This window comes from Myxocyprinus asiaticus, chromosome 7, assembly GCF_019703515.2.
Source record: "Myxocyprinus asiaticus isolate MX2 ecotype Aquarium Trade chromosome 7, UBuf_Myxa_2, whole genome shotgun sequence".
NCBI classification, from domain to species: Eukaryota; Metazoa; Chordata; class Actinopteri; order Cypriniformes; family Catostomidae; genus Myxocyprinus; species Myxocyprinus asiaticus.
Genome location: NC_059350.1, coordinates 33,850,802 through 33,878,668, shown reverse-complemented (window position 1 = coordinate 33,878,668; position 27,867 = coordinate 33,850,802).

The following is a 27,867-nucleotide window of genomic DNA, read 5'->3' as shown; positions in this document are numbered from 1 at the left end:
GTATATCACCTGTCTTTAAAGTATGCATTTGCTTTGAAAATATTACATTTTTAAATAATTTTGGTGTTGTGAAGCTAGTATGCTTATTTTAATTATTTTTAATTATCATCTGCTAGGGTGTGTCGAAATAAATGCCACATGAAATCTTATAGCAAGAGCATTCGAAAGCTCAATATTTTCCAAGTCTCATCTCAGCCTCCAGACATGGATTCATTTCATTGACAGGTAAGAATATATCATCCTGTGTTTGTTACTTAATGAGGGTTGTTTTAATAACTATTTGTGATTATGTAATAATTACTGTATTTGTGTTGAGAGGAAAGTATTTTGTAGTATATTACCCAATCAGATAATATCATAACTTCATTGATAGTGAATTGAGTATTGAGAAATGTTATGATCCTGATGTATTATCCTGTGTATCCTATGTGTTTGCTTTTAAACTGTAGATTTTCACAAGGACTCAGGTTGCAGCAAGTAGACATGCTACAGGAAAGCATCACTGGAAGCTCTTACACACTAACTAAACTTGCTTATTGTCTACGTGGAGTCTGCAAATCTTCAATTAAAAGAATGAAGAGGTGACCTGAAAATTGGAAAAAGACACAATTTGTTTTGATTGATGAGAGCAAATTTGGCCACAAAAGAAAGGTAATATATTTTCAATTAAATCTGGTCACACTTTATAGTAAAGATGAACGATACAGTATATTTATCCTAACAGTTTAAATTTTGTCATTTTTAGTACAACCGAGGAAGACAGAGCAATAGGAGTTCATGGGTGTTTGGAATGCTTGGGGTCAAAGAGGAGAGTAGAAGATCCATTCTGAGAGTTGTCAGTCAGCGTTCAGCTCAACACCTCATGCCAAATCTCCAGAAGCATATTAGATAAGGATGCACTGTTGTCTCAGATGGGTGGAGAGCCTATAACTGTCTCAGAGATGCTGGATATAACCATCTAACTGTGAACCATAAAGAGGTTTTTGTTGATCCTCGGGCAGGTGCTCACACACAAAACATTGAGAGATTCTGGGGAGTCTGCAAGGCAACAGTGTGATTTAGGGGGAACAGCAGAGAAAGCATACTCAAAGACCACTTAAAAGTAATCGAGTGGACTTACTGGCATGGTGACAAACATAAAAATGGCCCCCAGGGTATGATTTTGTATGACATTAGAAGGAAGTATCCCGTGTGAAAAATGCAAATGTTCAGTTTATTCTGTGACCATTATCATTTGTGATAAAAACAAATTTGTCCATAAATTGTTTGCCAATTGACTGTGATTATTCAAGATGTCTCTCATCTGCAGTTTGTTCTCTTGTTGAACAATAAAACAATAAAGACTGAATTCTTCACTGCAATATTTAATGTCTCTTTTCTTATTGGAAAACAACAAATGTTTACTTTAGAACAGGGAACATACTCTGAAGTAATATTGCCTTAATATGCATTTATTAGTGAGAAATGTGCTTGTTACCCATGAATAAATTCAGGGAATGTTTCAGTTATAAATAATTTGTTAGTATAGAACAACTACTAGAAAAACTGTGCTTTTGTGTAACATAATTGTGCTTTTTTTTCTAATTTATATGTCTGTGTTGAAATGCCCATTCTATATTTATTTCATACTTATAAGCTACACATTCACTCAGTGTACTGAGAACCTATAAAGTGTGTATTTTGCACACTATTAGTATCTTTTATTTTTAGCTAATAAGTTCATTGTTAGGACAGAAACAAGTGTAAAGGGGCTATAAGGCAAAAATAAGAAAACAACCAATAAAGGCCTTATAAATAGCTTGTAATGGCATACAAGTCCATAACTAGTCACTTACAAATGCAGTTATTAGTCATTAATTATTGTCTAATTTCTGATCCTTAAAATAAAGTGTTACCCAAAACAGTTTTCAATATCTTATCAAGAAAGGTACTTTGAACATTCACACATAGGCCTACAGCTGCAATCGCAAGTCGAAAGCGCACTTCTTGCAAGTGCACATAATTTTTTTTATTACAACTTGTCCCTCCTTTTCTTTAAAAATGGCAAAAATCTGGGTTACAGTGAGGCACTTACAATGGAAGTGAATGGGGTCAATCCGTAAACGTTAAAACACTAAGGGGCGAATTCACTAAACAGTTGCGCCACTTTTGCTTGTGGTATTTCACTGCAAAAACCTGCAACTTATTCACTAGCCACCAACAATCTTGTTTAAGCAAGCACAATTGGCGCAATTTACATCATGCTATTACTGCCTGTTGAAAGCAATATAAACTGTTTTATGGGTGCATTTACGCTATTGCCTGATCTGTAAAATTCCTTTAGTAAATGAGGTGCTAAACTTCTGATATAATACTGCTAATAAATAGCACATTTACCAGCTACAATTCATTCTTAGTACATTTCTCCAAAGTCAAAGTCAGTTTATTGTTGCTCTCCTGCATTGGAAAACTAAAGTGTGTGCAGGAGATACAGTACAGAACTTATGACATCAATATATTACTGTGGTGGGGAGGAGGGCATGGCCAGGCTGTGGTGGAGCTCAGCCGGCGCTGAGTCAGCTGATAAGTGGGAGAGCGAGATGGGGGGTGGCCGGAGACGCCGGTTCAAGATAGAGAGAGAGACACACATGGCCGCGTTGCATGTGTGTCTGTGTCATTATGTTTTATGTTGTTTTAAGTTCATTTATATCATTAAAGTTTATGTTTACTGTTCAGCCTGTTCCCACCTCCTCCTTGCCCATACTTATACTGTTACAGTGGTGCTGAAACCCGGGAGGGAGGAGGGATGCGCTGTTGCAGAGTCCTTGCCGCTGCCATCTGCCAGGGGAGCAGCCGCGACCGTCTGCCTGGGGACAGAGGGGTCGCTGCTGGCTGCCGGAGGACTCGCTGCTGTCCGCTGAGGAAGGAGCGAGCTGGCTCCCGGACGCTCCCATCTCCCACTGATCAGCTGACTCAGTGCCAGCCGTGCTCCACCACAGCCCGGCCACGCCCTCCTTCCTGCCACAATTACAAATACTTTATATTATGCAGAATTTACACAGACAATAAATGCAGACATTTGCACAGCTGAAATGTGTCCTAAAATGTATTAAAAAATAATTTGAAGATGTACTTTTTACATTAAATGTATCAAAGCTAGATATGTGTTGCGTATTATTCGAATACATAGTTATTTCACTCCAGGTAAATGTATATATTCTCGTGTAAGTGTCTCACTGTAACCTCGATTTTTGCATTTTTTAACCTTCCTATCATCACAGATGCCCAATAGTATCATTATAAAAGACTTTGTTTTCAGTTGTAGCTTTGTGAAGTATTGAGTGCAAAGTACTGAGCCTGTACTTTTTCTGCTATCTTGTTTTGTCATTGCCTGTTTTTGGATCATTGCCTGTTTTCTGACTACGATTTTGGATTTGTCCTAAAAAAGTAAAGTTTCTGGCTGCCAGCATCTTCCTGGATGAACAACTGGCCAGAAAGTTGAATGCAACCCTTCAAACCATTCATCCTCCCCTTCATATCCACTCACTGGACGGTCAACCACTGGGTAAAGGGGCCATAACTTACCAAACTGCCAATCTTACTCGACAAGTGGGAGCACTGCACTATGAAGAATTATAACTGCACCTTATCAAGTCACCTAAAGATCCTCTGGGCCTTTGACACCCTTGGCTTCAGCTACATAACCCTGTAATCTCACTTCATGCTTGTCTTTGTCATGTCGATCCACATCAGTGGAAAGCCCTTCACTAAGCAACCTGGATAATATTGTAGGGCTTTACTGGCTGTTTAGATCAGTGTTACTATCAGAAATAATTAATAATTATTTCTTTAGTTATTAATTAATATTTAAATTAATTAATTGAATCTAACTCATTAAAACCTCATATGGGGCTCCACTAAATGTAGTGCACTACATTTAGGAGCGGGTTTGGTTATTAGCAATAATTAATAATTATCAAAGACAATAATTAATTATTAAAATCAACAGAACATTGATGAGAATCAATGTTAGCTTTTCCTAATCCTTTAAATCAACAATTATCAAAGATAATCGTTAATTGTTAACATCAATGAAACATTAATTAAAATTAACACTAGCTTATTGATCATTCAAATTCAACAATCATCAAAGATAATTATCAATTATCAAAAATCAATAGAATATTAATAAGGATTAACATTGACGGGGCACCACCCTGGAATCAGGGACTAATAACCAGATAGTATAACAGTCTCAATATTAGATTGTTTTCTTAGGAAAATCGACATCCGAAGAATATCGATTTTCAGGAAAAAAACAATGAATGAAGGCTTGAATACGAGCACTGACATCCCGTCAGCATGACACAGGTGTATGCAAAACAAACCAAAACACTTCTCTTTGTAATATAACAAAGTTTATTTATGCAGTAATATCAATTAATAATTAATATAATGCAGTTAATAAACTTCCGACTTACAACTACAAACTAAACAGTGATATGATTAGATATGGAAATCAAAATAATCCTATAACACATGAGGGTGTGTGTGTGTGTGTGTAAGAAGGGACGTGCACAAAATGGCGGACGTGACTCTCGTGGAGAGTATGTCACACGAGACTTCCGGCCAGGGAATATGGCCGCGAATGTGGGCAGAGAGAAACCAGTCAATGGCGTCTACCAGTTACCACGTGTATCCGCTTGTACGATAGCTTAGGGACAAAGCTGAGCTTTATCACGAAGCTATCTACTAGCCAAAAATGTGTCCGAGAATGTTTGTGAGGGATCGTGTGTGTGTGTGTGTGTGGTTAGTATGAGAGGGAGAGAGAGAATTAAGTGATGGCCCCAAAGCTGATTTCGCGATCGTGGGAGAGAAAGCAGCTGTTAGTTTATCACTCAGAGACGCGGTGGACAGCTCATAAACCGTCCCGCATTCTTTAATTCTTTAATGGATAAACTCAGTTTGCCGGTCTCACCCGCAATGGCGGAAATGCACAACAGCCCAATGTGGTTGGACCACAATACAGCAATCAAATTTGTGATAATTAATACCCTGAGTATTAATAATGAGCGGACATGGCGGTCTGTAAACTGTACAAGCAAAAACCTTGGTACACAGGAATAACACACTATAATATTCTATCTCTGCCCAGACGTAAACCTCTTACTTGAATCGCATGAGGAGGCAGAATGTGTGTTCATCCGTCCTTTAACTCAGACTCGGTTCCTCGAGGCTCGGGTGATGACGGGAGGCCGTTTCCTTGCTCTGTCGGCAGGCGGTACAGCTGCTGATTCTCGGTGGGCTGGCGGAGAAATCAGCGACGTTGACTTGATTGAAGAAGGAAGAGAAATCTTTTCTCTTCACTTCTGCAGGCAAACGGATGAACATGCGGATTGCTCGGCAGTCTCCTTCGGATCCGTTAGAGTGTTCGGTGGAACACAGAGTAATCTCAACTCATCCAGCAAGATGGAGATTGTATGGCCACAGTTTCAAGTCGGAAGTTACTTCCTTGTGCCACGAGGCTGCACCTGAGAGCAGCGATGAGCTGCGTCTACACACGGCAAGCAAAGTTGCTGGAAGCAAATTCCTGAAGCATTTCAGAGGTATTTCTACTCCTGATGATGTCATGGTTGAGGGACGTTCTGTTGTGTGCCTTATCTAATAGGAGTTGAGAGTTCGATCCTTTAGTGAGCAAGGCTTCATGGGATTTGTAGTCTGTCTTGGACTCCCTTTGTTTGATTTTGGCGCGGTTTTTATCAGTAAGATTTACGACTTGTTATGTGGGGGCCTGAGTTAGGTTTTACGACTGTGTTAGGCCTTCCTTTGTCTTCTATCTGACTACATGAGGCCCAACATTCCCCCTTTGGTCTGAAGAGTTGGTTGTTGTCCAGCATCTTTAGAGCAACTGAAGGGCCGACAGTTCTTGTCGGTTCACAGTAACCTGTGGGTTACGCCATCCATGTATTCCTGATAGGAAAGAAAATGGTTGCACAGTCCATACAGTTCATTAGAGTTCACAGAGGCTTTATCGTCTGGACAGAGATTGAGGCACATCTGGGCATAGAACTTCTAGCTAAAACTAAAACTACATTCATCACACATAAACATTTCAAGTTATTGGAAGGCACAGCATTAACCGTAACACAATCCTTTGTTGTTCTTTGGTCATAACACAAAATCAAAGTAGAACCTGACATTGGTTACTAGGAACAAAATGTTAGAGGAAAGGAGGGTTAAAGGTTAAAAGGCTTATCCTTGGAAATGATTTGGGTTAACCTGTGGGATGGGCTCAGACTGGTGTGTAAAACGCGGCTGTATGAGGAGTGAGTCCAGTCTGGCCTGTAGGTGTTGAATGTACCTGTACATGGTGTGTGCAATAATTGCGATGATGATCCAACCACTAAGGAGGAGCCAGAGGGCAACCAAACTGATAGGGTGTTCTCGGTAAGATGACGTTCTGCTTATGTGACTAGGAAAAATAGTGATCAAGCCAGTCGGTTTGAGACTGAACTTCACTAATTTCATCCCTTCAGCCTGAAGCTGCTGTTGAAGGGTGTCATCAATGGTGAGGTTGTGACCTCTAAATACATCCATGATCTCAATTTCTGCATCATGTTTATCGACGTTGAGATGGAGGACAATATCGTCAATGTGCACGGTGGCTCCTTGGGGAACCATTTAGAACACCGTTTGGTTTGGTAGCCTTAGTTTAATGGCTGTATCATGGCGGTTGTATGACATTGGGATTTCGGTGACTGGTGTGTTAACGAGCCAGCAATTGCCTGCTCGCTCTACCCTTGTCTCTGTTCCTTCATCTTTGATGGAAATGCTACCTTGACACTTGTTCAGGGAGGTAGTTAGTCACCTATCTAACAAAGGGGTTGTGTTTGGACAAACCCAATGAATGTTCTTTGTCTTGGTACACATGTTTAGGTTAGAGATAAGGTAGAGCGAGGGGTCCTCATCATGGTAGGCGAGTGTTGGTGTTGTTTTGAGATGAATGTGTGCATTACCTCTCTGAAAACCAACATTAAAGACAGACTTTAGTCTATATATATTCTGCCTATGACAGTAGATTGAGGATAAATCCTATTTTGAGGTTCTGAGGATTTACATGGTTTGGAATTGCAATGCCAAAACTATATGCCAGGTGTATCTGTGAAGGTTGCACAATGGAGATAGTAGCAGATCTAAGGATTTGTTCGACAAGGTCTAGGGACACCAGGTAAGCTGGAATCATTCCACCACTCAGACTGTTGACTGAGGAGCTAATTTCCCTGAGGTCCTGCATTAGATCTCTAACGATACACACATAAGTTGTCTTCTCTGACAAAGTCTCTAAAGTGTGCAAAGTGTTATTGATAAGAACGGAGTGCAAATTTACAGTGACTATAGTACCCTGAAGGGTTTTATTCAGGCCCTGTAATTGTTCTTATTGGAGTCGTCGTCTCTGCTGGATTTTTGGACAATGGCGACTTGTCCATCTGAAGCTGCGAACTGTTTTCTGGACCAAGTGGTCTCGGTATGTCAACCTGAGCCCATGTGTCCACGACGGCAGTCAATGAGCAGAGCCAGTCGGTTCAGTAGGTCCTGGCCAACTAACAGTGGTTCCGTATTAATGGGACATATGTAAACAGGGTGTACTAGCGTCATCCCTTGAAAGGAGTAAATTCAGGCCCGTTTTGTGATAGACAACCTATCTTGCGTGTAGCTTGTGATGCTTACATTGTAGGTCTCTGTCTATAATGGTTTGCCAAGGGAGAGCTTTGCTCTAGCCACCTCTGTAAAGATGTTGGAACCCATTAGACTATTTCGGAACCGGTGTTGAGTAGTGCGTGGGAGCTGAATGACCCATGTGTCAGGCGTTGCCCTTATGGTACAGATCGCCCAAGGAGGTCAGAAAGGAGGGTGTGGCATGTTAGGAATGACTGTTTTGGGGAGCAACTTGGACCCTGTTCCCCTTTTCCTGACCTACAAAGTAAACTTTGGCGTTAACGGGAGGGGGTACATTGTCTAGTCATACTGACGGGGTTTCAGTGCTGTGTTCCTTTGAGGAGTTCGGTGGACCTGGTGAACAATGGAGCACGTCAAGCTTCGTTACTAACTTAGTCAAGCATCTCCTTATATCCTCCATTTCTTTTCTCAAATCTTGTTTTCTGAGGGGATTTGAAACCTTTTCTACCCACCCACCTTCTTGTTTGAGTTTTCGTTTGAACCGCGCCTTTCCTTTCGGCCGGCGAACGTTTTGTTGTTTAGGCCTGCCATGACCCTGGGGGTGTGTCTGGTTACCACCCCCTGGTTCTGTTGCCTACCCTGCTGGTGGAGTGATCGGCGCCTCTGGGGTCCTGTTCTAGCATTCACCTTAACTCGAGGCATTTCATTGCCTTCAAGCGCTAAGTCTGCATATGAGGCTTGGATCCCCAGGGCTCTGGCGTCGCCTTCGTGCCCTCGGTCAGGGTGCACGCGTGTTTCCCATGCCAGTTGCGCAAATCTTCTGATTTCCTGCATGGTGGGGTTGCCCGTTCTGCAGTGCATCGTGACGTCATATCACACGCACTCGTGGAGGTTGTGAAGGAAAAGAGACTTGAAAGCTCATTCCTCCTCCAGACATTGTGCATTATTTCCTTGGAAGTACGTGGTTCTCAGGCATCTGTAATACTCACACGGAGGCTCGTGCCTCTTCTGGGTGATGGCAAAAGCAGCTATGGTAGCGGCGGCTTCGTCGATATACAGCGAATACTCCTCACGTAGGGCTTTACACAAAGCTGAGTAGCGGTTTCGTGTACCAGTCAGTAGCATTTCCATGAACGCATGGACACTCCTTATCATGGTTTTCCATATAAGCTTGAGTTTTTCACGCAACGAAGCATAAGGCAAGTCAACCAGGCAGTGCTCAATTTCTCTGAGATAATTGTCGATGTTTGAATCTCGATTACTTGGGTCAAAGCATTCTATGACCCCTGCAAGGGACATGAGTTGTCGGATTCGCAAGCGTTGGTGGCGGTATGACCACGGGTCGTCTGAGTCATCCGAAACACCATAGTCACTCAGATCGCTATAGCGATGAGGACGACTTCCCTTCGTGGTGGGGAAGGAGTCCAGTCAACGCGTGGGGGTGGACCCCGGGTTGCATACAGCTCCCTAGCTAATGGGATCTTCGAGCCACTTACACCACTCTGGGCTTGAAAATAACTGTCCCCCCTCCATGGTGTGGAATCAGTCAGTTTGAAATGCAAGGTGACGTGACTGAAAACTGACTAAGGGGGGCAACTGTAAGGAGGGGAACCTGCATCCAACCAGCGGGCCGCTGGAGGAGCTTGAAAGGTGTCTTGGAGGACGAAGTCAGAGACTGTACCACTAGGGGCAGCTTGGCTCCTAGCGTGTGTCCCTGGGTTTCTCAGGGGCACATTCCTACGCGTATTGCTAAAGAGGGGGCCCTCTTTTATGATGTTGTGCTGTGCATTTCAGCTGCACTTACCTGATCTGACTCTACTCTTAGCTGGGCAGCTTGAAGCTGCCTGCCCAGGGTTTCGTTTTCCTCCTGCATTCGGGCATTATCTTCCTGTGCCTGGACTTTCTCAGCTTGGGTGCACCTAACGTCTTGGTGCAGGCTGAGATTTTCCTTCTGCACTGCTTGGTAGCTGCTCTGCAGCTGGGCGAGCTGGGCCTGGTGCTCTGCGGTTTGCAGTTGGGTTTTGCAGTGATGAAGAAGGAACATTTGGCCCACTAGGTCCGGGATTGTGCTCTTTGGCTTCCCGACCGGGTTGTTGACATAATCAACTAGTTCCTGCAATGCTTCATCACAACGACTAATATTGTAGCCGTTAAGGTTATCTCTCTTCTCTACGGAGAGACGGAGGACAGCAGCGACCACATCTTGCAGTGCTGGGTCGACTAACCTCTGTGGAGCTTCAGGAGCATCGTCACGCGGGGCGATTGGTGACTTGTTTTACTGGACAGTAAAAATTCCTGCAACACAGTGGCTCTGATAGCTTGTTGTTTTACAGTTTCTATAATGCTGACACAAACGAACAGGTGAGAGGCTTTGACCTGTGGCTTACGGGCTACTGTTATGTAATGTGCAAATTTCACTGTGTTCTCTCTTTGGTGGACATCAATGAAGTGACTTGGCACCTCTCTGTAACATCTAGGTGAAAACGTTAGGAGTAAAAAAATAACAACAGCAGGTTTTAAGCAGACTATCGTAAATTTACCAACCCCTAATTCACTCTTAAGAGCACTTTCACGCCACACTGGCTAATGTTTGGCAAGTTGTGAGAAGTCAATTGTCAAACAGAACCAAACTTTGAAGTAATTATTACTCTGGATTCTTATGCATACACACTGTGACAAAGTAGGAGTTGTTTAGATCAGTGTTACTATCAGAAATAATTAATAATTATTTCTTTAGTTATTAATTAATATTTAAATTAATTAATTGAATCTAACTCATTAAAACCACATATGGGGCTCCACTAAATGTAGTGCACTACGTTTAGGAGCGGGTTTGGTTATTAGCAATAATTAATAATTATCAAAGACAATTATTAATTATTAAAATCAATAGAACATTGATGAGAATCAGTGTTAGCTTTTCCTAATCCTTTAAATCAACAATTATCAAAGATAATCGTTAATTGTTAACATCAATGAAACATTAATTAAAATTAACACTAGCTTATTGATCATTCAAATTCAACAATCATCTAAGATAATTATCAATTATCAAAAACAATAGAATATTAATAAGGATTAACATTGATGGGGCACCACCCTGGAATCAGGGACTAATAACCAGATAGTATAACAGTCTCAATATTAGATTGTTTTCTTAGGAAAATCGACATCCGAAGAATATCAATTTTCGGGAAAAAACAATGAATGAAGGCTTGAATCCGAGCACTGATATCCCGTCAGCATGACACAGGTGTATGCAAAACAAACCAAAACACTTCTCTTTGTAATATAACAAAGTTTATTTGTGCAGTAATATCAATTAATAATTAATACAATGCAGTCAATAAACTTCCGACTTACAACTACAAACTAAACAGTGATATGATTAGATATGGAAATCAAAATAATCCTATAACACATGAGGGTGTGTGTGTGTGTGTGTGTGTGAAAGCGAGTGTGTGTGTGTGTGTAAGGAGGGACGCGCACAAAATGGCAGACGTGACTCTCGTGGAGAGTATGTCATGCGAGACTTTTGGCCAGGGAATATGGCCGCGAATGTGGGCGGAGAGAAACCAGTCAATGGCGTCTATCAGTTACCACGTGTATCCGCTTGTACGATAGCTTAGGGACAAAGCTGAGCTTTATCACGAAGCTATCTACTAGCCAAAAATGTGTCCGAGAATGTTTGTGAGGGATCACGCGCACGCGTATGTGTGTGTGTGGTTTGTACGAGAGAGAGAGAGAATTAAGTGACGGCCCCAAAGCCGATTTCGCGATCGTGGGAGAGAAAGCAGCTGTTAGTTTATCACTTAGAGATGCGGTGGACGGCTCGTAAACTGTCCCGCATTCTTTGATTCTTTAATGGATAAACTCAGTTTGCCGGTCTCACCCGCTATGGCAGAAATGCACAACAGCCCAATGTGGTTGGACCACAATACAGCAAATCAAATTTGTGATAATTAATACCCTGAGTATTAATAATGAGCGGACATGGCGGTCCATAAACTGTACAAGCAAAAACCTTGGTACACAGGAATAACACACTATAATATTCTATCTCTGCCCAGACGTAAACCTCTTACTTGAATCGCATGAGGATGCAGAATGTGTGTTCATCCGTCCTTTAACTCAGACTCGGTTCCTCGAGGCTCGAGTGATGACGGGAGGCCGTTTCCTCACTCTGTCAGCAGGCGGTATGGCTGCTGATTCTCGGCAGGCTGGCGGAGAAATCAGCGACGTTGACTTGACTGAAGAGGGAAGAGAAATCTTTTCTCTTCACTTCTGCAGGCAAACGGATGAAAATGCGGATTGCTCGGCAGTCTCCTTCGGATCTGTTAGAGTGTTCGGTGGAACACAGAGTAATCTCAACTCGTCCAGCGAGATGGAGATTGTATGGCCACAGTTTCAAGTCGGACGTTACTTCCTTGTGCCACGAGGCTGCACCTGAGAGCAGCGATGGGCTGCATCTACACACGGCAGGCAAAGATGCTGGAAGCAAATCCCGGAAGCATTTCAGAGATATTTCTACTCCTGATGATGTCATGGTTGAGGGACGTTCTGTTGTGTGCCTCATCCAATAGGAGTTGAGATTTCGATCCTTTAGTGAGCAAGGCTTCATGGGATTTGTAGTCTGTTTTGGATTCCCTTTGTTTGATTTTGGCGCGGTTTTTATCAGTAAGATTTACGACTTGTTATGTGGGGGCCTGAGTTAGGTTTTACGACTGTTTTAGGCCTGCCTTTGTCTTCTATCTGACTACATGAGTCCCAACAATATTCCTGTGGAGTACAACCGGTTCCTGGATGTGTTCCTCAAGTCAAAGGCAGCTGCACTACCCCCACATCGCCCGTGGGACTGTGCAATTGACTTGCTGCCTGGTACATCTCTCCCTCCAGGTAAAATATATCTTAGATAACTTTCCATCCTTGAATCTGAAGCCTTTCATCAACACATTGAAGCTCTACGTCTTAGCATAATCAGACCATCCAAGTCACCTGCTGCTTCAAGTTTTTTCTTTGTAGGAAAGAAGTCCGGGGGGCTAAGACCCTGTATTGACTACCGTGTCCTAAATTATATCATAGTAAAATTCCACTACCCACTTCCATTGATCCCAACTCCTCTGGAACATTCAGCAACCTTATTCACAAAACTAGACCTCAGAAGCGCCTACAATCTCATCCAAATATTTGAAGGGGATGAATGGAAAACTGCATTCATCACCACCAGGGGGCTATATGAATACACTGTGATGTGTCTATGGTCTTTCCAACTCACCTGCAGTGTTCCAATCTTTCATGAATGAGATCTTTCAAGACATGATTAATAAAATTTTTATTGTGTACATTGATGATTTGTTCATTTTCTCTTTAAACCTGACAGATCACATCCAACATGTACAAAGAGTTTTTCAGCACCTCCGAGATCACCAGCTATTCATGAAAACAGAAGAATGTGAGTTTCATCGAACCACTATCGCATTCCTTGGCTATGCAATCAGGCCCCAGGGTGTTTGTATGAATGACCACAAGTTGTCTGCGATTCGAGATTTGCCTGAACCAAAAACGGTCAAGGAAATGCAACACTTTCTGGGCTTTGCCAGTTTCTACCGCAGGTTCACAAACCTCAGCATGGAGGCAGCACCTCTTACCAATATGATTAGTAAGATTCCCAAGACCTTGCAATGGACTGACACTGCCAGATCTGCCTTCGACCATTTAAAATTGCCCTTTACCACAGCCCCAGTTCTAAAACAGCCTGATCCCACACTTCTGTTTGTGGTAGAGGTTGATGCCTCAGAGGTTGGAGTGGGAGCCATCTTCTCTCAGTGCCATGGTATACCTTCTAACTGTTCCCTTGAGCCTTTTTTCCCTATAAGTTGTCTTCTGAAGAATGTAACTATGATGTGGGAAATGTGAGCTTCTTGCCATCAAGTTGTTTCTGGAGGAGTGGAGGCATTGGCTGGAGGAAGCAGTTAATCCGTTTATGGTCTCGACTGATCATCGGAATCTAGAATATGTTCAGGAAGCATGCAGACTCAACCTGAGGCAGGCGAGGTGGTCCCTAATCTTTACACGCTTCCATTTCACAGTCACATATAGGCCAGGAACAAAGATCACAAAAGCAGATGCTTTATCTCACCAGTTTGAACCCCCTAATACCTCTTCTATTCCAGAAACTATTCTACCCTCGTATCGCAGCCCCAATTAGTTTGCAGATAATGGATGCCCTGTAAAAAGCACTCCACTCTGATCCCAGTCCACCTAACACGCCTCCAGCCAAGACCTATGTCCCAGCCAGAATTTGTCCTCAACTCATGCAGTGGGTTCACACCTCATCATATGGACCATAAAATTACTTACCCGCAAGTTCTGGTGGCTATCTCTCCATGACGATGTGAAGGATTTCGTACTGCCCTGCCCCGTGTGTGCTCAGTCCATACACCCTCAATCCTTACCCATAGGTAAAATTGAACCCTTACCCATTCCCCATCAACCATGGTCTCACATAGCAATGGGCTTTCTAATCAATCTGACCAAATCTAATGGCTATACTACAGTACTGGTCATCAGAGATTCTCCAAAATGGGCCATCTCCTTTCCCTTGCTAAATTAATCACTGCAATGGAGTTGGCTGAATGTCTGTTTGAGCATGTTTTCAGGATATATGGCATCACTGAGGATATTGTTTTGGATAGAGGACCACAATTAATATCCAGAGTCTGGAGAATGTTTTGTAAGCATCTTGGCATCAATGTAAGCTTGTCCTCAGGCTACCACCCTGAATCAAATGGACAATTAGAGAGGTTGGACAATATCTAAGACAATATTGTTCAAGCAATCAAACTGAATGGAGCATGTACCTTCCCTAGGCAGAGTATGCCCAAAATTCTCTGGTACATTCCTTGCAGCGATTAACCCCATTCCAATGTGTTTTAGGGTACCAGCCACCAATGGTCCCATTAGAGACTGAGGATAGCAGTGTCCCAGTCTTGGATGAGTGGTTCCGAAAGAGCGAACAAATATGGAGGTCAAATATCATTCATAAAAACAATTCAAAATTATTCAAAAATGCTTACTCCTTTATTGGTATTGAAATTATAGAGGCTTATACAAGACTTTCTTCTTGTACACACAGGCACTGTGTTAAGCAGCATGTAATCTATTCAAATGAATAGTGTTTCTGGTTATTAAATGTAAATTTCAAGTTTCTGTATATCAAATCCAAAGCCTACAATAAAGAAAGCAAACATGGCATAATCTTCCGTGACTGATGTAGGTTCAGTTAAAGTTAATGACTGAAATGCATGGGGTTCGACAGAATCATACTCAAGTCTGAAACCAGACCAATGCTGCAGGGATTGCCAGAAACAACTGCTGATTCCAGAGTGAAATCCACCTCAAAGACAGTGGAATGCAAGGAAGAAGAATGCAGGACAGAGGAAAGTCAGACAAATTAATTTCAAATGTCACAAAGCATCTCACTATTATTCCAGTCCCTCTACTTCATTTTAGAAGAACATATAAACCTTAGAATATTCCAATGTCATGAAGAATTTAAAGGCAGTGTAATTGTCTCTGTGATGGTTCCTCTTTTTCAGCTTTCGAAAAATGGCCTCCTGCTGCAGTATTACAGAGCTAGTGGAGAGAGGGTACCTGAAAACGTCCTGGTTACTTTCGCATTGGAGTGGAAATACGTCACATGGTCTTACTGAGTTTTGTCAGAAGTATGTCTTGTGGAGAAGTCCCATGGTAGGTCCTACCCAAGGGGGGAGGATCTCTACAGACACAGTGACCAGGGGCAGAGGAACCTCTGCCCAAGGAAGACGCAGTTTACCAACAGGGAAACCATTTTGCGGAAGATACATCACATGGGGTTACCTACGGTGAACCAGCTCATGTGGAGCACCTACCCCAGTACAGGGCCTAGTTAGCACACATACTGGGCCGGCAGTGAGTTTCTCCGCAAACCCACCTGCCACAGGGCTGAGGAGGAAAGTCATCCAGGGTCCACAACTTTGTGGACATGACTGGGAGTCAAAGCACATGTCTTCACCTGGGGGAGGGGAAAGGCGCTATGCACAAGCGGTACACCTGTCCAGCTGTCCCGGAACTTACCTGTTCGTACCTGAAAACACACGGGGTGAAACCGGCTCAACCCGGAGATTACAGAATTTTGCAAAGGTGTTGGGTGTTGCCCAGCACGCCACTCTGCAGATGTCTGCTAAAGAGGCGCCATTGGTCAGAGCCCAGGAGGCCGCCACACTCCTAGTAGAGTGGGCTCGTAGCCCTAAGGGGGGCGGCACGTCCTGGCCGTGATGTGCCATAGCGATGGCGTCAATGACCCAGTGGGTGATCAAAGAGCTGCTCAGAGCGTCTAGAGCTCTGCGTGCAATCCCAGTAGATGCGTAAAGCACACATCAGACACAACAACGATAAGGCTGGGTCTGCCTACTCCCGGGGCAGCTTCGCTTGCAGGTTCACCACCTGATCCCTAAACAGAGTCTTGGAAACCTTGGGCACATAGCCCGGTCGGGGTCTCAGGATCACATGAGAGCAACCCGGACTGAACTCCAGGCACGTTTTGCTGACAGAGAATGCCTGCATGTCCCCTACCCTCTTGATGGAGGTGAGCACCATCAGGAGGGCAGTCTTCAAAGAGAATGCCTTTAGCTCAGCTAGGTGCTCAAATGGAGCTCCCCGTAGGGACCGAAGGACTGGAGGACAGTCGCCCCTCCAGCAGGAAGGATGGCACTGATCCAACTGCGCATCTCTGGGTGTCTTCGTGTCGGGAAGAACACCACTTAGCAAACAGACGTCACTTCAAGGCATACAGGCGCCTCGTAGAGGGAGCCCTGGCCTGAGTGATCGTGTCTACCACTGCCAGTGGTAGGCCACTTAGGTCTTCCACGTCCCGTCCAAGGGCCAGACATGGAGATTCCAGAGGTCTGGTCGTGGGTGCCAGATGGTGCCCCGTCCCTGAGAAAGAAGGTCCTTCCTCAGGGGAATTTGCTGGGGGGGGGGGGGGCTGTTGCGAGGAGCATGAGGTCTGAGAACCAGGTCTGGGTAGGCCAGTAGGGCACAACTAGGATGACCTGCTGCTTGTCCTCCCTGACCTTGCACAACATCTGTGCAAGTAGGCTCACTGGGGCGAACGCATACTTGCATAGCCCCAGGGGCCAGCTACGTGCCAGTGCATCTGTGCCGAGGGGAGCCTCAGTCAGGAAATACCAGAGCGGTCAGTGGGAGGATTCCTGGGAAGCGAACAGGTCCACCTGCGCTTGACCGAATCGACTCCACATCAGCTGGACCACCTGAAGGTGGAGTCTCCACTCTCCCCTGAGTGTGACCTGCTGTGACAGCGCATCCACTGTGCTGTTGAGGTTGCGCAGGATGTGAGTGTCTTGCAACGACTTGAGTCGCTGGTGACTCCTGAGGAGGAGACGGTGGGCGAGTTGCGACATGCGACGAGAGCGCACACAGCCTTGGCGGTTGATGTACACTACCGTTGCCGTGTTGTCCATCCGGACCAACACGTGCTTGCCCTGGATCAACGGAAAAAGCCTCCACAGGGCGAGCAATACTGCTAGCAACTCGAGGCAGTTGATGTGCCAACGCAGTTGCAGGCCAGTCCAAGGACCTGCAACTGTGCACCCATTGTACACAGTGCCCCAGCCACGCTTGGAGGCATCCATTGTAACCACGACATGCCTGGAGACCTGCTCTAGGGGAACCCTGCCCATAGAAACACCAGGTTGGTCCAAGGGCTGAACAGATGGTGGCAGACCAGCGTGATGAGCACGCGGTGTGTGCAGTGGCCCCATGCCCATCTCAGGACTCGAGTCTGAAGCCAGTGCTGAAGCGGTCTTATATGCATCAAACCGAGCGGCGTGACCGCCGCTGAGGATGCCATATGCCCCAGGATCCTCTGAAATAATTTAAGTGGGACCAACATTTTCCGCCTGGACGCTCTCAGACAGTTCTGCACCGACTGCGCCAGCTCGCTCGTGAGGCGCTCCATCATTGAGACTGAGTCTAACTCCATGCTGAGAAAAGAGATGCTCTGAACCGGGGATAGCTTGCTCTTTTCCCAGTTGACCCAAAGCCCCAACCGGCTGAGGTGCCTGAGGTCCATGTGTGCACACAACAAGTCCCGTGAGTGAGCTAGAATCAGACAGTCATCGAGATAGTTGAGGATGCGAACGCCCACTTCCCTTAACGGGGCAAGGGCTGCCTCTGCGACCTTCGTGAATGCGCGAGGTGACAGGGACAGACCGAAGGGGAGGACCTTGTACTGGTACGCCCGGCCCTCAAAAGCAAACCTGGTTTAACCACACAGTTTCCCTCGACTGTTGTGACAGTCCTGAACCGCACACATTGTCCCAGAACCTTTCAAGTACATTGTTCAACATTTAAAAAGCAAAAAAATAAATAAATAAATAAAAACAAAACAAAAAAAAAACACGCCAGCTAACTATTAACAGCTACACACAAAAAGCAAACCAAACTCACTTCCTTCAGCCAAGTGGAAGTTCCACCCACCTATCCAAAATGTTACCTTTTTTTACAGAAAGAAAATATATCTTGTTTTACAGAATGAAAACAAATGAATATGTAAAAAAAAATTGCCGCTGCCCTGCAGCACTCCACCAGTCTATGATGTGCTTCATTCATTGATGATATTTCATAGTTCAATTTTGATGATAATTAAATTACACCCTATAAAAATGGCAAATGACTTTTGTTTAAAATACAATTTGCATTTTATACAATGGTGACTAAGGCCTGTACATCTACTTATTCATGTGATTATCTAATCAGCCAGTCGTGTGGCAGCAATGTATAAATGCATGCAGATATGGGTCAGGAGCTTCGGTTAATGTTCACATCAACCATCAGAATGGGGAAAAAATTTGATCTCAGCGATTTAGACCATGGCATGGGTTTATGATTTCTGAGGCCCCAAGCAACCGACCAACCCGGGGCCCCATTTCGAAAATCTTGCTTAAAAAATTACATAAAATTGATTTTAAATAAAAAATGTAAATGCATTCTATCAGCCATTGTAGCCAAGTACATTCAAAATGTTTAATGAAATAAAATTCTAGATCAAGACAATTAATGCATGTTTTCCAGTTTTTTTCAATAATACATTAAAAAAAGCAATATTTACCTACATATATTTATACAAAACACTTAAACACTTAAATAATCTGGAATAATGTTAAACATTGTAACTGTCACCTCTTTGCAACCTGAACTTGTTCAAAACATTAAATCTTTGTGACACCTAAGCTAAAAACAATCTAGATGCAATGTTACGGTCATGGCTTGCTTTCGTAAGCTTTTCGTAAGTCACAGACTGATGCGGAAATGATGGACATGCTTTCCCGGGCAGCCGCGAGCGTCAGGCTAGAGTGGAACCCTCCGTTCTCCCCTAAACCCTCACGGCTCGATGATTGGTTCCTGGGCTCGGGGCGCCGCTCTAAGCAACCACGCCCCGCTCCAGTTCCTTTCTTCCTGGAAGTGCATGAGGAGCTGACAAGATCGTAGGAGGCACCTTTCACTGCCCGGTCCCGATCTTTCAGCTCCCCCAGGATGGCCAGGGGCTATTCGGCCATTCCCTTGGTGGATAAGGCGCTCACGGTGCACCTATGCCCGCAGAGTGCCGCCACCTAGCGCGGACGCCCAAAGCTCTCATCCAAGGCCTGTAGGTTCACGTTGTCCCTAATGGCCAAAGCCAACAGTGCCACTGGACAAGTCGCCTACGCCCTGCACGCCATGGCTCTCCTGCAAGTCCACCAAGCCAAGGTACTGAAAGAACTGCAAGAGGGTAGATCCACCCCAGATTTGATGCAGGAGCTGCGCTCGGCGACCGACCTCACTCTCCGTGTGACGAAGGTCACGGCGCGGTCTCTCGGGCAGGTGATGTCCACCTTAGTGGTCCAGGAGCGCCACCTTTGGCTCAACCTGGTTGAGATGGGTAAGGCCGACAAGGCATGGTTCCTTGCTGCCCCCATTTCCCAGGTTGGCCTATTTGGCGACACAGCAGTTCTCAACAGTGAAACAGCAGAAGGAGGCTATCTGGCACATCCTGCCCCGACGCGGCTCATGGTCCCGCACCCCGCCTGCTCGTCGCCATGTGTGTCCCCCTGCGGTGACTGCACCAGCTCCGCCGCAGCCCGCCCCTTCGGCCCGGCTCCGGTGTGGAGGCTACCGCAGGAAGCAAACGCCACCCATCTCACGGCCGGCCGCCAAGTATCCTCGCAAGGCTTCGAAGCGCCCCTGAGACGGGCGACCCAGGGATGATGAAACCCACCTTGGAGCTGGTAAGGAGACCACTCCATTCCCCGGTGGAGGGCTGGGAGGAGAATCTTTTGTTGCTTTTTCATTTAATTTCGCTGCATGCCCAAGTGGCTGCGGTACCCAACAGTTCAGCAAAAGAGCGGTTTCCTTGTTCCCTGGGTCACTTACCCGGTGTGCATGGCCGTCATCACGACCACCGTCCACCTTTCCATCCTTGCAGGTTTGACGCTCCAGCGGCGGTCTCCCCGCCCCTGCGTGCTCAGCTGTGGCACAAATCCGCCCCCAATGTGACAGTCTCCACGGGTCACGAGGACAGGCCTCTTCCTCCCCATCCCAGGCTGTTCCAGGGGTGGTCACAAGGAGCCAGGTAAGTGCTTCAATGTCCCTGAACTCAGCACGGCCACAACATGGCGTGGCACCTCGAGCTCCGCCCCGCCGTGAGGCCCCACCCACCATTGCAGGTGTCCTCCCAGGTTCAGCGGCATCCACTTCACCTCGGTAAAGGGTGTGAACACTGCTACCTTGCGTGCGGAGATCGCTACCCTCCTACGGAAGGATGCGATAGAACTTGTCCCTCAGGCTGAGATGAAGAAGGGGTTTTTCAGCCCCTACATTATTGTACCGAAAAAAGGCGGTGGGTTGTGGCCAATCTTGGACCTGTGAGTACTGAACCGGGCTTTACACAGACTCCTGTCCTAGATGCTGACGCAAAAACGCACTCTAGCGAGCATCCAGCATCAAGATTGGTTCGCGGCGGTAGACCTGAAGGAGGCGTACTTCCACATCTCGATTCTACCTCGACACAAACCCTTCCTGCGGTTTGCATCCTTCCTTTCGGTCTGTCCTTGTCCCCTCGTGCCTTCACGAAGATCGCAGAGGCAGCTCTTGCCCCAATAAGGGAAGTGGGCATTCTCATTCTCAACAATCTCGAAGACTGGCTAATCCCAGCCCACTCTCGGGATACGCTGTGTGCACACAGGGACCTGGTGCTCTCGTAGCTCAGCCGACTAGGGCTTCGGGTCAAATGGGAAAAGAGCAAGCTCCTCCCGGTTCAGAGCATCTCTTTTCTTGGTTTGGAGTTGGACTCAGTCTCATTGACAGCGCGCCTCATGAACGAGCGTGCACAGTCGGTGCTGACCTGTTTGAAGGCATTAAAACAGAAAACAGCGGTTCCACTGAAACTCTTTCAGAGGCTCCTGGGGCATATGGCATCCTTAGCAGTGGCCACTCTGCTCGGGTTGATGCATATGAGACCGCTTCAGCACTGGTTCAGACTTGAGTCCCGAGATGGGCATGGCGCTGTGGGACACATCGCGTGGTCATCACGCTGGTCTGTCACCGTCTTTTCAGCCCTTGGACCGACCTCTCGTTTCTACGGGTAGGTGTTCCTCTAGAACTGGTCTCCAGGCGTGTCATGGTCACGACAGACGCCTCCAAAACAGGCTGGGGCACTGTTTGCAACAGGCACGCAGCCGCCGGACTGTGGACGGGCCCGCGACTGCATTGGCACATCAACTGCCTCGAGTTGTTGGCAATTCTGCTCGCCCTGTGGAGGTTTCGGCTGTTTATCCAGGGCAAGCACATGTTATTTCGGACAGACAACACGGCAACGGTAGCATATGTCAACCGCCAAGGCGGTCTGCGCTCTTGTTGTATGTCACAACTCGCCCGCCGTCTCCTCCTCTGGAGTCAGCAGCACTTCAAGTCGCTGCGAGCCACTCACATCACGGGCAACCTCAACACTACAGTGGACACGCTGTCACAGCAGGTTACCCTCAGGGGAGAGTGGAGACTCCACCCTCAGGTGGTCCAGCTGATTTGGAGTCGATTCGGACGGGCACAGGTGGACCTGTTCACCTCCCAAGAATCCTCCCACTGCCCGCTCTGGTACGCCCTCACCGAGGCTCCCCTCGGCATAGATGCGCTAGCAAACAGCTGGCCCCCTGGCCTGCACAAATATGCGTTTCCTCCAGTGAGCCTACTTGCACAGACCCTGTGCAAGGTCAGGGAGGACGAGGAGCAGGTCATCCTGGTAGCACCCTACTGGCCCACCCAGATGTGGTTCTCGGACCTCACGCTCCTCACGACAGCCCCCCCTGGCAAATTCCCCTGAGGAAGGACCTTCTTTCTCAGGGACAGGGCACCATCTGGCACCCGTGACCAGACCTCTGGAATCTCCATGTCTGGCTCCTGACCTGCGGTGGTAGACATGATCACTCAGGCTAGGGCACCCTCTACGAGGCACCTGTATGCCTTTAAGTGGCGTCTGTTCACTAAGTGGTGTTCTTCCCGATGGGAAGACCCCCAGTGATGTGCAGTCATAGCAGCACACCACGACGCAGTCGACGGTAAGTCCTTAGGGAAGCACGACCTGATCATCAGGTTCCTAAGAGGTGCCAGGAGTCTGAATCCCTCCAGACCGTGCCTCGTTCCCTCATGGGACATCTCTGTAGTTCTTCAGGGTCTACAGAGAGCCCCCTTTGAGCCTTTGCAGTCAGCCGAGCTTAAGGCACTCTTCTTGAAGACTACCCTCCTGACTGCGCTCACTTCCATCAAGAGGGTAGGACACCTGAAAATGTTCTCTGTCAGCGAAACGTGCCTGGAGTTCAGTCCGGGTTTACTCTCACGTGATCCTGAGACCCCGACCGGGCTATGTGCCCAAGGTTCCCACGACCCCTTTTAGGGACCAGGTGGTGAACCTGCAAGTGCTGCCTCAGGAGGAGGCTGACCCAGCCCTGTCATCACTGTGTCCGGTGCGCACTTTACGCATCTATTTGGATCGCACACAGAGCTTTAGAGTCTCTGAGAAGTTCTTTGTCTTCTTTGGTGCACAGCGGAAAGGAAGCGCTGTCTCCAAGCAGAGGATCACCCACTGGCTCATTGACATCATAACTATGGCATATCACGCCCAGGACATGCCGCCCATGGTAGGGCTACAAGCCCATTCTACCAGGGGTGTAGCAGCTTCCTGGGCCCTGGCCAGGGGTGCCTCTCTAACAGACATTTGCAGAGCAGCAGGCTGGGCAACACCCAACACCTTTGCAAGGTTCTACAACCTCCGGGTGGAACCGGTTTCGTCCCAGGTAGTGGCACGCAATACAAGCGGATAAGCCCGGGATAGCCGGCCGGGTGTATCACTTGCACACAGTGCCTTCCACCTCCTTTTGAGATGAAGACATGCACCATTAATTCCCAGTAGTGTTCACAAGTTTTATTCTCTGGTTGACTTCCTCCAAGCCCTGTGGCAGTCGAGTTTTCGGAGAGGCTCGCTGCTGGCCCAGTACACGTGCTAACTAAGAGTCCTGTTCTGGGGAAGGTGCTCCGCATGTGGCGGTTCCCTGTAAGGCTAACCCCATGCGATGTATATCTTCCGCTAATTAGTTTCCCTGTTGGCAAACTGCATCTTCCTTGGGCAGAGCCCCTCTGCCCCAGTCTCCATGTTTGTAGTAACTCCTGGTGGCCCAGTCGGATAATCCCCCTTCTTTTTCAGGGAGTGGAAAAAGAGAAGGGGAAAAGAGGCCACAACTGGGTTAAGCCTGTCTCTATCTTTTGGGTAGTCGACTTGTCCCCAAAGGGCCGTTCTACACTCATAACTATGTTGGGGGAGGTTACGTGTCGACCTGGTGTGCTGGCTGTGAGGCACACAGTAGTCTGCCCACCACACACCGCCAGTTCACGTAACACAGTTCAGCCAATTGTGGCATTTCGTATTGGGACCCCTAGTGTCACTACATCGACACAACGTCGAGTGAGTGACAGATAGGGAATGTCATGGTTACTTGTGTAACCTCCGTTCCCTGATGGAGGGAATCAGACGTTGTGTCCCTCCTACCACAACGCTGAACTACCCCCTGAAATGGCCGGTACTTATATCCGCTCCTCAGCATAAAACCTGAATGAGTGGTTGCATACCAGCTCCTTTTATACCCGTATGTCTGGGGGAGTGGCATGCAAATACCACTCGCCAATTTTCATTGGCCTTTTATCAAAGACCAGAGGTGTCTCGGGCTCCCAAGAGTGACCCCTAGTGTCACTACATCGACACACTGTCTCGTTCCCTCCATCAGGGAAAGGAGATTACACAAGTAACCACGACGTTTCTTGTATTGCAGGGTGAAATCTCTCTCACTGGGTCAGGGGCCTAAAGCAGAGAGGATGATTCTGTAAGGTCTGAAGATTGGCAACCGGATCTTTATACAAAACTTTGCTGTGTCACCTTGCGGTGTCCTGGATGCTGGCAATGGAGGAGGTCATCTAAACATTCAGTGAACATACAGTAGTTTGTATGTGTGTACGAGACATACATTTAAGTGTGCTTGCCTAGCCCATATATTAATTATTCTCATTTACTTCATACATTTGTTTTTTGAATATTATATTGTGGGCTTGGTATGAGGGCTTTCTCCAAAACCTTGGCACTAAAGCTAAAGCTGTCAAATTAGTATGATCTGCCAAATGACCTTGTCAAATGGATGACTAGATTAATTAAATATTTCTGTATGTTTTTATTGAGATTTCTCTGTGTATGGTTCGATGAAAATATTATTCTGTTCTGACTATCCTGTTTTGCATCTAATTTGATTCCAATATAAAGCCAGGCATAGTATTCTATTGCCCTGTCTTCTATTGTCCTGTCCTGTTATGACCTATGACTTTGAAGACTTCAGACTGTCCCTCAGCTCTACGCCTACCAAATGTTTTTCATGTCACTGTATTACAAAATTCTTTCAAGGTACAAATAAGTACATAAAAAGCTTTGTAATTTATTGATTTACAATTTATGCTCACACACGAGAACTGATTTTGAACAGGACAAATACATAAATATTGGCATTTGTCAGGAAAGTATGCACATTATATATTTTTTTTTATCTCTCTCTCCTTTTCCAATCCCGCTGCCTTTTTGCTATTTTGATTGTTGTGTGATAGAGAAAATCTGAAGGTGTCCTTTTTTGTCAAATACTTCTATGAATTCATTTTCATGGCATCAGATGTAATCGTGTGTCAATAAAGAGTAAAGCCTCATACGTCTATACCTTATATGTTGATGGCATGCACATATTTTTACCTTTACACGTAATTCATAAATTCAGCACTGGAATATGTCTGCACATACATGAAACACTAACCCAGTCACACACTCCTGCAAGAAGAAGATAACACTTCATAGGAATACTTTCATGTTTTATTTGCTGTCTACCTAAATACATTAACATCACTGTGCTCAGGGTTGGGAGGGTTACTTTTGAAATGTATTCCACTACAGATTACAGAATACATGATGTAAAATGTAATTTGTAACGTATTCCGATAGATTACTCAAGGTCAGTAAAGTATTCTAAATACTTTGGATTACTTCTTCAGCACTGGTAGATTTTTTCACTTGTTTTGACTATAAAATCTCTGCCAGTACAGTAAAACTTTCAATAAAACTTTCAATAAAATTTCATTATCTGAAAAACCTAAATATCTTATGCAGTGTTGTTTCTAAAACAAGATCAATTTAATTGATCTTGTTTTAAGGATTTTTAGATATTTTTACAGGAAAACAATACAAAAATTATTATCAAGAATAAAATGTTTGCCCTAATATCAAAGGTCTTATAGAAAAAAAGAAATTATGATCCAAATTATGATGAATTTTCTTGATAAAATAATATGATCATGCCTGGTTACATGTGCAAGTAAAATGGCTAGAAATAGCATTTTAGCTTAGCATAAAGCTGACAATTTACACAAGGTTTATTTCTATTTCTTCTGCTCAAAACTTACCTCAAACTTACTTCTCTGTCTGCTCGAATGAATGTAACACATCATAAGAAAGTTTCACCACTGTTCAAATGCACTTTGGATCGCATCATTTATATGTATAAATGTTTTCCATCTGAAAGGACTAAATATTAAATAAAACAAATGACAATAAAATGCAAAGTAATCTCTTCAGTAATCAAAATACTTTTTGAAAGTAACTGTATTCTAATTACCAATGATTTAAGTTGTAACTGTTGTGAAATTACTTATATTTTGTATTATAAATACGTAATCCTGTTACATGTATTCCGTTCCCAACCCAGCGTATAAAACATAAATGAGAAATGTATGAATGTTGTCTGATATAGAAATGTGGCCATGCTTCTGGCACTTTTCACAAATACAGTACACCTTGGTTTCCTATAACTTTTTTTTATCCAAGCATGAAATGTAGCTAGTTGTAAACACATTAAATGTCTGTACAAAAAAAAAAAAAAAATGTGTTACAAGCCCTATTGTGTACCCTATTCACTGTAAGAGCCTTTTGGTTATAGTCAGACAGAGTAGTTACAGCCTTTTACTTTTCACTGAAAGCCTCTTGTATTCTTTCACCAAAAGCTACATTTCATGTTTTCTAACCATAAGAGACATCTGTTATGTAATTTGCACTCTTACAATTAACTAACACTGAGATCATTTTAACCCAGTTTGTATGCATTTCTCTTAGCATGCATCATTTTACAGACCATCAGCTGCTGATAGTAAACGTTGTTCAATTTGATGCAGCTGGTCTTGTGCAGGGACTATGAGAGAATGTTCCAGTAATGTTGTTATGAGAGGCTTCATGATATTCTATCTTATTAATTCTTGATAAGTTGCCAGTCAGTGATGCAATGAAATGGAATGTGTTTATACAGTATGTGTGTGCTTTACTGTCTCTGTAGGCAAGTTTACGTATGGAGGCAAGATGATGGATGCCTGGTATCTTCTCCTCAGCTACATTAGAGGAGGGCTACACCTACTCTAAATCAAGTACACACACAAATACACACTTTTAAGTATTATCACTCAAGCAAGACTGCAGTTGTAATGAATATCAGTATGGCTGTAATTTATCCACAGTGTTTTGGATGTTTTGCTTACCAAAACTGAACTGGAAGTATTTGAAAGAAAGGTAGAGGGAGCTGGTACTGGTCTTCTCCATTCTGAACAGGTGTATGTGTGACAAAACTCTGACTGAAGAGAGAGAGAGATCTCAGTGAAACTGAGTAGGTAGGTGTGACATTCTTGGCCAAAACCAAGTTTTTTTTAGCCGGATAGTGAGATACTGGCTTCAATATAATGTTATGGCTGCACAGCCTGACACCACAAATAGAAACCAAGTGATCAACAGAATTTATTATCGCTCATCTTGGCTTAAGACAAACATTCTTTATTAACATAGAAAAGATATACTTTTTTATAATGTATTGTGTCATGTCTGGTTAGGACACGGTGTGACTGTGGCTGTTTCAGTCTCTCCCATCTCTCTCAGTTTGATTTCCGAGTACTCCAGTTCATACAAATAAGGCTGGTCATAGAAATGCATGTTTTCTGGTTTGTCTGCAGCTGTGTTATGTTTTCTGTTATTAATATCTCTGTGGTTGTGTCCTTTTACTAAACAAGCAAGTTTTTGCTTGAATGCATAATCCTGCGATTGGGGGCAGTGTAACTGCTGCTCTCGTGCACTATCATGAACGTGCACAGGAGAGTAATGGTTGGTCAAGATTTTCACAAAAAAATAAGTTATGTAATACGTTATATGTTTTATATTGTTTCTCGCCAAAATATTATCGTATGCCTTCAGAACAAGGCACAAATCACATTGAAATAATTTATTAGACTTCTGAATTATATTTTTGCATTCTTTTAAAGCTTGAAGAGGTGGTCATCATTCACAGCCATTGTATTATATCACTGAGCTGAATTCTTTTTTTAACTTTCTACCTTTGTGTACTGAAAAAAAGTCATATTGGTTTAGAACAACACGAGAGTGAGTAAATAATGAATGAATTTTCGTATTTGGTTGAATTATCCCTTTAAAGGTACTGCTCTGAATTTAATAAATTCATAATCCTTCCCATATAGAATTCTGATACATGGCAATTAACATATATA